The following is a 10,469-nucleotide window of genomic DNA, read 5'->3' on the forward strand; positions in this document are numbered from 1 at the left end:
TAGAAGCCCAAAATTATGGAATTGTAACCCATACCAAACTCTGAAATCTGTTCTACAACTAATTGTTGTGATGTGTTTTGAAATTTATTGCTTTTTTGTATATTTGTTATTTTTCACTAAAAAGGAAAAAAAGCAACAACAGCATAAAGAATTGTGTTTTGTAGACTGTTGGCTTGAAGACTGATTTCAAGATCTTTTTTTGTAATTTAAATATGTAAAGTATGCAGGAAGTGTTTTTGTTAAGGAAAAAGAGAGTACTTTTTCCCCTGAAGTAAAATAACTGATTGTTGCAGAATGAGAAACAGGAAATATGGGACAAAATCCATGGATATAGGAAATTGTAGAAGTCTTGTTGAAAGTAAATTTTATTGGTTGTGGTTATGGTTGGCTAAGATTTTATAGTTTCAAAAGATTTTTAATAGTTTTCTTATCACATATATCTTCAAGAGAAGAAGAATTTAGTTTTTATTCTGTTAAAATGACAATGTTTACTGCATTATTTGTTTGCTCTTAGTGAGAAACTACAAGAGGTTTTTAGTCATCTGAGTAATCTGCCTAGATGGCAAATATTCTATGTCTTATCAGACCAGTATACTTATTGATATGTGCGTTGACCATCTCCTTCCTTATTGTTTTAGACAATGACTCCTCACTTAAAAAAATTGTCTTTTTAAAATCATGTTCACGTCTCTATTTACTTTCAAATTTTTACATCACCTTGATCAAATAAAGAACCAAAATAAATGACAAAAAAATTATTCCATGAGAATCATCATCTCTTAGTTGTACTGATTTCTATTTTGAAATAGTTGATCAGAAACTTATCCAATTTTGTCACTGTTTATAAAATATTCTCAACAACTCCAGTAACAGTTGCCTCAGAAAAATATACCTCCCAATATTAGAGTATCAAAATTATTTGTGCTCTTGCATTTTCCAGGAGCAACTGAAGTCACTGAAAAGGAAGTTATTAAAAGTACAAATGAATTTGCAGAAAAGTGAGACAGAAAACCATATGATCAATCAAGATCTCACTTAGTAGTATTATCTATTATGCTATATGAAATTATTCCACCTAAACATATTTTTGTAATTTGCAAGTTTATCTTGTTACTCATGTATCACTGTTGCCTCTATTGCATTTTATAAGTAATAGAATATTTAAAAGGTGTTAGCTTTATATTTTAGTGCCTTAAATGACACTTTTTCTCCCTGCCTTTTGAACAAAGCGCATCACATTTCATTTTTTCTTAATCCCCACAAATTACGCAACCTGTCCTGGCCATATGAATCATTCATTCATAATTTTCTCCTTTAACTCCAGTGATCTGCAGCTTCATTTCACTTTGGATACCATCAACTACTGTTATTTCTGTCTCGTATTGAAATTTATATTCCTATATTTCACCCTACTCTTTTTTTTTTTTTTTTTTTTAAAGGAAAGACAGAGAGAAGGAAGGAAGGATAGAAGGAAGGAAGGAAGGAAGAAAGGGAAACATTTTTAAACATTTTCTTGTTTTATTGTATTCTGTTTCTCCGTTTTTGTTACATGGGCTGGGGCCGGGAATCGAACCGAGGTCCTCCGGCATAGCAGGCAAGCACTTTGCCCGCTGAGCCACCGCGGCCCGCCCTCACCCTACTCTTAACGTTATCTTTTTCAATAGTATATCTGATCATGTCATTCTCATTCTTAAAATTCTTCACCATAGCTCTAAATAGATGAAGTAATATATATATGTTAAGGGATTGAAAGTTTCAAAATTTTAAGACAGCAGTTCTCTACAAATAAATCTATAGAATAATGCAATGTCAATAAAAATCTCAGGAGGGTTTTCATAAAATTGACAAGCAGATTCTCAAATTTATGGAAATATAAAAAGTAAAAAAAAGTAAGTAATCATGAAGAAGAACAAAACTAGAAGATTTAAACTAGTAGATATCAAGAATGGTTATGAAGCTACAGTAATTAAGACAGCATGATATTGGCACAAATAAAAAATAAATAGACCCAGACAAATATAGTTGCTTGACTTATGACAAAGTTGCTCTGCAGTATAAGGAAAAAGATAGCCTTTCCTATAAATGGTTTTGGGACAACTTGATATTGAAATGGAAAAAATGAAGCTTAATCACTAGCTAACATCATAGATTATTATATTATAATTTACATGTGAAAAACCTCATGTTTATGTATTATTTTGCTTTAAACCATATTTTCAAAAGAATTAAAATGAGAAAATGTTTTTTCATATTTACAAATTCTAGAGTGTTTTATTCTTTTTTGTAGATACAAATTTCTACCCTGTATTATTTCCCTTTTTCCTGAAGAACTTCCTTTAATACTATTTTTACCTTACAGATTTGTTAGCGATAAATTCTGTCAGGTTAGGTTGGTCTTAGGTTCACGTTAAATTTTGACTGTTTATTTTGCTGGTTACAAATTTTCAATTTACAGTATTTTTTCTTTGAGTAATTTAAATATGTTCTTTCATTGTCTTCTTGTATTAAAAACAGTTTTATTCACACACTATGCATTCCATCCAAAATATGTAGTCTCTTCCATTGTCTTCTGTCCTGCTTAGTTTCTGATGAGAGTTCTGCCAGAATGCTTGTCTTTGATACTCTCTTTAAAATAGGTCTATTTTTTCTCTATTTTTAAGACTTTTCTCTTTGGCATGGGTTCTCCACAATTTGATTGCAATGTGCCTTGCAATGACTTTCATTATATTATTCTACTTTATTTCTTTGAACTTTTTGTTTATAGTCTTTTTCAAATTGGGAAAATGTTCCACCCTGATATCTTCACATATGTTTTATGCCTCCTCCTCTCTTTTTAGGACTCCAGTTACACTTGTTAAATGGCTCAATATTGTGCTACTCATTACTATTCTCTGTTTCTTTTTTTATTCTTTCTGTGCTTCATTTGGATAATGTCTGCTGTTTCCTCTTAAATTACATTGATTTTTTCTTGTAATTTCTAATCTGCTCTTAATTTCATCTCATTGTCTCTTTCATTTAAGATATTATGTATTTCATGTGCAGAAGCTCCATTTGGGTCCTTTTGATATCTTCCATTTCTCTCATCATTATGTCATTCTTCTTGAACATATGGAGCATATTTATAATAGCTGTTTAATGTTCTTTGCTAATTCAATCACCTTTGTTATTTCTCGTCTTTTTACCATTATTAATATTGATCTTTCTGCAGGTTATGGGTCTTTCTTTTGTTTTGTTTTTTTGCTTCTTTACATTCCAGCTATGAATTAATCACTTAATTTACAATGTGTCCTCAAGCCACCTTGAGTGTACATTTTTTGTGTTTTTGTCAGAATATTTTTTATTTGATGCTATTATGAGATCTTTGTCTTTGGGTGTGTTGTATTCCTTCAAATACTCTTTGACTTCATTAAGTTACTTAGAATCAGTTCTGTCCTCTTGGTACTCACTTTTATGTTTTGTTGAAGTATGTCCAGAGTAGCAGTCAATAGACAGTAAATTTGAACCTCACTACTAAGGCAGTATCCTTCTGAGGACTCTACCAAATGTCCTGTGATTGTCTGGCTTTTCCATTCTGGCTGCTAAGAACATAAACTATTCCCAGCTCTGGGTGAAGTTAAGGAATTTTTTCTACTTTCTCCTTTCTCATGTTCTTTTTCTTTTTTTCCCCCATCTTAGTTTTCCTCATATACATACATAGATCAACGCTTGAATAAAACCTTAAGGGGAAAACCTATTCAGCTGTCCAGACTTTCTCTCTCTCTTTTTCTCTCTCTTTCCTTCTCCCTCTCTCTTATCTTTCTTGCAAAGTCCTTCCTTTCCATTACTTTCATGAATATTTTAACTTCTTTGGCATCCCATATTGCAACCTGGTAACTCTCCCCAGGCAATAAGTTGGGTAATTTCAGGCCTCGACTCTTGTTTCCCTTCTCTCATGGATCATTGTTGCTATGCCTATTGTCTGCTGTATTAAGTCTGTTGTTTCATAAAATTCATCTGTATTTAAGGGAGGAGAGTAAATGAACCCTATTACTCTATCATGACTCTGAAGTGAAGCATAGGCTCTTAATTACGGCACTATTTGTATACCCCTAAATTGACAAGAACCTAAGTACATCAATAGGGGATTAGATGAATAACCTCAACCTGGATTTAATAAAACCACATAGTGGAGCTTTGTGAAGCTGTGTAAAGAAATGAGGAATAGCAATTATATACCAGCATAAGATCTATTGCTAGGTGAATAAAAGCAAGGCAGAGAAAAACATGTGTTGGGTATACCGTGTTTCAAAGAAAATATATATTTAAGAAAAGATCAATCTTAATTTAAAAAATACCTATAGTTGTAGGAGAGAGTTTAAGGTGGCAAGGACAGGAATAGAAGTATAACTATACCTTGTTTTATAGATATGACTTTGTAGCCATTTAAATATTTTACATAATTATGAAATATAATTAAAAATTTTAAAGCAATACTTAAAGTACAAAATAAAATTTAAAAATTAGCCTAAATATATATACTGTTGACAAACAATAGACAGAAAATATCTCAAGTGACTTAAAAATAAGTTAATTGTATATTCCCTAGAAGAATATATTCTATAACAAGATAAAAACAATCGGATATCTTTTAAAGTGATCGTGTTGGTAGTAGTGATGATTTTGTTATCCTGAGACTGTCATATGTTACTAAAGGATAACAATGAGTGAGGGTTATTAAAAGACAAGAGAAGATAGATACAAGTGTAAAGTCAGTGACGTTATATAAAATCCATGTAGTTCTAAACCTGTATGAATTCCTGATGTATTTTATTTAAAAACATCCTCTGACACTGCCTGTAAACAATGAGTAACCATCTAGACTGTATTCCAAGCACCCATGTTATAGTTTCTCACTAACAGGAACCAGACCTCGTTGGAAATGGAGATTTCAGTTCTGAGGGAGGAAATGTGCCTCAAATAAGGGAAATTTTAAAAGACAAATAGTGTTATTCAGGAGTCACCCTGAGTAAAATTCTACCAGTCAAAGAAGGAGTAATTCGAGCATCAATAGATAAATTAATTGCAGTAGCTTGGAACATAATCAATACACAAAAAATCTATGAGTTCATACTGAATGTAAAAATCATTGTTTTGAAAATTAGTAAATAAAGGGAAAGAATCAAGCATTTCTCCCGCCTTTCACACATTCAAAGTGCATCTCAGAATAATTAAAAAAAAAAAAAGTGGAGTTTTCTTCTTACAGAAATAGTACAGCTAATAAATAAAAAAGGAATGATATAAGTACGATTTCACCAGTTTACAACCTCTAAGGAAATAATTAATAGTCATCTATGGCTGCTAGCTTTACCATAAGAGACAATTAGTCATTATGTGCCTCCTAATGGAAAAATATAACATAACCTCCTAAAATAAATGAACCTAAATCTAAATCTAATCTCCACATGATAAGAAATAAAGGGAACAGACTAACATGGAACACCACACCATGAGCATGCAATGACAGGTTTCTTTTTTTTTTTCAAGTTGTTGAAATGACAACAATTGAAATTTATTTCTGCAACATAGCATGAAAGATTCGTAAATGTTTTTTAGATAATGTTTAAAATGTATTTATGTTTGTGTGTGTGTGTAATTATGAAGGATTATCAGAAACAGTGTAGGCATACCTCACTTTATTGTACAATAAATAATATTTTAATTCATACACAACCACAGGACAGAAATAATAAAAAACATTACAATGTAAATGTGAGAATGATAAAGAAAATCAGTCATTTCAATTAAGCCATATTATCAGGAGTGTCAATAAAGCCCCCCCATTCTCTAGCTTCTATCTCTAGGTACCCTGTATTCTAAATTTTAAGACTCTGAGTTTACATGTCCTAGTTAGTTTATATTAGCAAAATCATACAATATCTGGCCCTTGGTGTCTGTCTTTTTTTCCATGTTGTCACATGCATCAATACCTCTTCCTTCTTACTGCTGCATAATATTTCATCATATGTATATACCACATTGTGTTTATCCACTCTTCTGATGGACTCTTGCTTTGTTTCCATTTTATGGCAGATATGAATAATGCTGTTATGAACATCGATGTGCAAATGTCTGTTTGCATCCCTGCTTTCAGATCTTCTGGGTATATACTGAGTAGCAGAATTGCTGAGTTGTAGTCAACTCAATGATTAGATTTCTGAGGAACCGCTAAACTGTCTTCCACAGTGGCTGTACCATTTTACCTTCCCACTGGCAGTGAATAGTGTTCCTATTTCTCCATATCCTCTCCAACATTTGTAGCTTCCTGTTTGTTTAAAGCAACCATTCCTGTAGGTGTGAGGTGATATCTCATTGTGGTTTTGATTTGCATTTCCTTAATAGCTGATGGAGTTGAATGTCTTTCATATGCTTTTTATCCATTTATATTTCCTCTTTGGAAAAATGTCTATTCATATCTTTGGCATATTTATAATTGGCTTGTGTGTTCTTTCATTGTTGAGTTGTAGGACTTCTTTATATATATAATACTGAACATCAAAGTCTTATCAAATATATGGTTACTAAATATTCTCTCCCATTGAATTGGCTGCCTCTTCATCTTTTTGACAAAGTTCTTCAAGCACAGAAGCATTTGATTTTGAGGAGTTCCCATTTATCTATTTTTTCTTTTGTTGCTTGTGCTTTGGGTGGAAAGTTTTAGATGCTACCTCGAATTATTAGGTCTTGAAGAGATTTCCCTAAATTTTCTTCTAGAAGTTTTATAGTACTGGCTCTTATATTTGGGTCTTTTTGAGTTAATTTTTGTATAGGGTGTGAGGTAGGGGTCCTCTTACATTCCTTTGGATATAAATACTGAGTTCTCCCAGACAAATGTACTGAAGAGACTATTCTGTCCCAGTTGAGTGGATTCGGAGGCTTTGTCAAAATCAATTGTCCATGCACTTCACAAAAAACAAACAAACAAGCAAAACAAACAAACAAAAAACAAACAGAAATTCTTTTGTTAATAAATGGTGCTTCAGTAATGGGATACTCACGTGGAAAAATAATGAAATGTGACTCTGCCATATAGCATACACACAAACACAAAAATCAATCGATCTTTGATCTGAGGGTCTATTTCCAAACTATCAATTCAATTCCTTTGATCAATATGTCTATCCTTGTGCCAATACCATGCTGTTTTGACACTGTGCCTTAATAATAAGCTTTAAAGAAGGAAAGTGTAATTCCTCCCACTTCATTCTTTTTTTAGGGTAGTTTTGGCTATTCAAAATCCCTTTTTCCTTCCAAATTAATTTAATAATGAACTTTTCCAAGTCTGCAAAGTAGGTTGTTGAAATTTTGATTAGTATTGCATTGAATGTGTAGATCAATTTGAGTAGAATTAACATCTTAATGACATTTAGCCTTACTATCCATGAATATGGAATGTCTTTCCACCTATTTAGAATTCTTTTATTTATTTTAGCAATATTTCGTAGTTTTCTATGTACAGGTCCTTTATATCCTTGGTTAAGTTTTTTCCTAGAAATTGATCCTTTTAGTTGCTTTTGTGAATGGAGCTTTTTTCCTTAAATGCCCCGTTAGTTGGTCATTACTATTGTATAGAAATACTACTGATTTTTGCACATTAATCTTGTATCCCACCATTTTGCTGAATTTATTTATTAGCTCAAGTAGCTTTGCCATAGTTTTTTTCGGGATTTCCCAAATACAGGATCATGTCATCTATAAATAATGAGTTGTTCATCTTCCTTTCCAATTTGGATGCCTGTTAATTCTTTTTCTTGCCTAATTGCTCTAGCTAGAACTTCGAGCACAATGTTTAATAATAATCACAGTGGGTATTCTTGTCTCATTTCCAATGTTAGGGGGAAAGGTTTTCAGTTTCTCACCATTGAGTGTGATGCTTGCTGTGGACTTTTCATGTATGTCCTTTATCATGTTGAGGAAGTTTCTTTAATTCTTACCTTTTGATATGTTTTTATCAAGAAAGGATGCTGAATTTTTTTCACATGACTTTTTCACATCAATCAAGAGGATCATGTGGTTTCCTCTTCAATTTGCTAATGTGGTGTATAACATTGATTGATTTTCTTGTGTTGAACCACCTGTGCATACTAAGAATACACCCCACTTGATTGTCGGGTATAATTCTTTTAATGTGCCATTGAATTCTATTTTTAAGTATTTTGTTGAGAATTTTTTACCTGTATTCATCAGGGAGACTGGCCTGCAGTTTGCCTTTCTTATAGCATCTTTACCCAGTTTTTGGTATTAAAGTGATGTTTGCTTCAGTCAGAATGTGTTAGGTAGTGTTTCTGTTTCTTAAATTTTATGGTATTAGTTTTTCATGGCATGTTTGGTAAAATTCCTCTTTGAAGCCCTCTGTCACTGGGCTTTTCTTTGTAGGGAAGTTTTTGATGACTGATTGAATCTCTTTACTTGTGATTGATTTGTTCAGGCCATCTATTTGTTCTTGAATATATAGGTTGTTCATGTATTTCCAGGAAATTGTGCATTTCATCTAAGTTGTTTAGTTTGTTGGCATACAGTTGTTCATAGTATCCTATTTTGATTTTTTAAAAATTTCTTTGGGGCCCATGCTAATGATCCCCCTCTCATTTCTGATTTTGTTTATTTGTATCTTCTCTCTTTTTTTAATTTGCCAGTTTAGTTAAGGGTTTGTCAATCTTGTTGATATTCTCAAAAAAACCCAACTTTTGGTCTTAATGATTCTAATGTTTTTTGTTCTCCAATTCATTTATTTCTGCTTTAATCTTTGTTATTTATTTTCTTCTCCTTGCTTTAGGGTTAGTTTGCTGCCTATCTCCAGTTGTTCAGTTATGTCTGTGGTTTCAATTCTTTCTGCCTTTGTAATGTAGGCATTTACAGCTATACATTTCCCTCTCAGCACCACCTATCTTGCAGCCCATAGGTTTTGATATGTTGTATTCTCATTTTCATTAGTCTCCAGATATTTACTTATTTCTCTTTGCATTTTTTTAAACTGATAGTTTAAAAGTGTGTTGTTTAGCTTCCATATATATATTTGTGAAAGTTCTGGTTCTTTGGTAGTTATTGATTTCCAACTTCATTCCATTATGATCACAAAACAAGCTTTGAATAATTTCGATCTTTTTAAAATTATTAAGACCTTGGTTGGTTCCCCAGCATGTGATCTCTCCTGGAGAATGTTCCAGAGCACTTAAGAAGAATGTACATCCTGGTGTTTTGGGGGACAAAAATCTATTTATGTATGTTAGGTCCAAGTAATTCCTCAATGCTAATTTTCTCTCCAGGCTTCTTCAACAGCTTCCCCAGGGGCATTTCCTTCTTCATCTCCAATGGTCTCTGCCTGTGCAGGCTCTGTTGGCTCTGTTGGCTTTAAAGTTTTTTCCAAAATAATTCCTTCTTAAAGGATTCCAGTAAGCAACCCCACTTTGAATAGGTAGAGACACATCTCCATGGAAACCATCTAATCAAAAGTTACCAACCATGATTAGGTGGGTCACATCTCCATGGAAACACCAAAAAGATCCCACCCAACAATATTGAATGAGGATTAAAGGACATGACTTTTCTGGGGTCCATGATAGCTTCAGACTGGCACACTTACTAGTACTCTTCACTTCTGTGCCCTCCTCCAGACCTCTCTCTCCTGTCATATGACAGATCTCCCTTTAGTATTTCTTGCAGGGTGGCTCTCCTGTTAACAGATTCTCTCAGCATTTGTTTATCTTTGAAAATTTTAAATTCTCCCTCACTTTTGAAGGACAGCATTGCTGGATAAAGAATTCCTGGCTGGCAATTTTTCTGTTTCAGAATTTGAAATATATCTTACCGCTGCCTTCTCACCTCCATGATGCCTGATGTGTAGTCAGCACTTAGGCTTATATGGCTTCCATTGTATGTGGTGATTCACTTTTCTCTTGCTGTCTTCAGGACTCTCACTTTCTCTTCAGCATTTGACAGTCTGGTTAGTATGTGTCTTTAAGTGTGTCTATTTGGATCTATTCTACTTGGAGTTCATTGGGCTTCTTTGATATGCGTATTTATATCTTTTATATGGGTTGGGAAGTTTTCCCCAATTATCTCCTCAAATCATCCTCCTACCCCTGTACTCTTCACTTCTCCTTCTGGGAAACCAATGATTCTTCTATTGATGGGCTTCATTTTGTAAATCATTTCCCTGAGACCCAATTTAATTTTTTCCATCTTTTTCACTATTTGTTCTTTTGTGTGTTCAAATTAAGTTGCTCTGTTCTCTAGTTCACTTATTCTTTCTTTTGCCTCTTCAAATCTGCTAGTGTGTGTCTCTAGAATATTTTTAGTTTAGTCTACAGTACCTTTCATTTCCATAAGATCTGATGCTATTTTTCTATTTATTCTTTCAAATTCTTCTTTAAGCACTTCTAGTATCTTCTTGATATCCTTTACCTCTTTAGCCAACTTCATTGAAGGAGATT

Source organism: Tamandua tetradactyla, chromosome 7, assembly GCF_023851605.1.
Source record: "Tamandua tetradactyla isolate mTamTet1 chromosome 7, mTamTet1.pri, whole genome shotgun sequence".
Classification (NCBI taxonomy): Eukaryota; Metazoa; Chordata; class Mammalia; order Pilosa; family Myrmecophagidae; genus Tamandua; species Tamandua tetradactyla.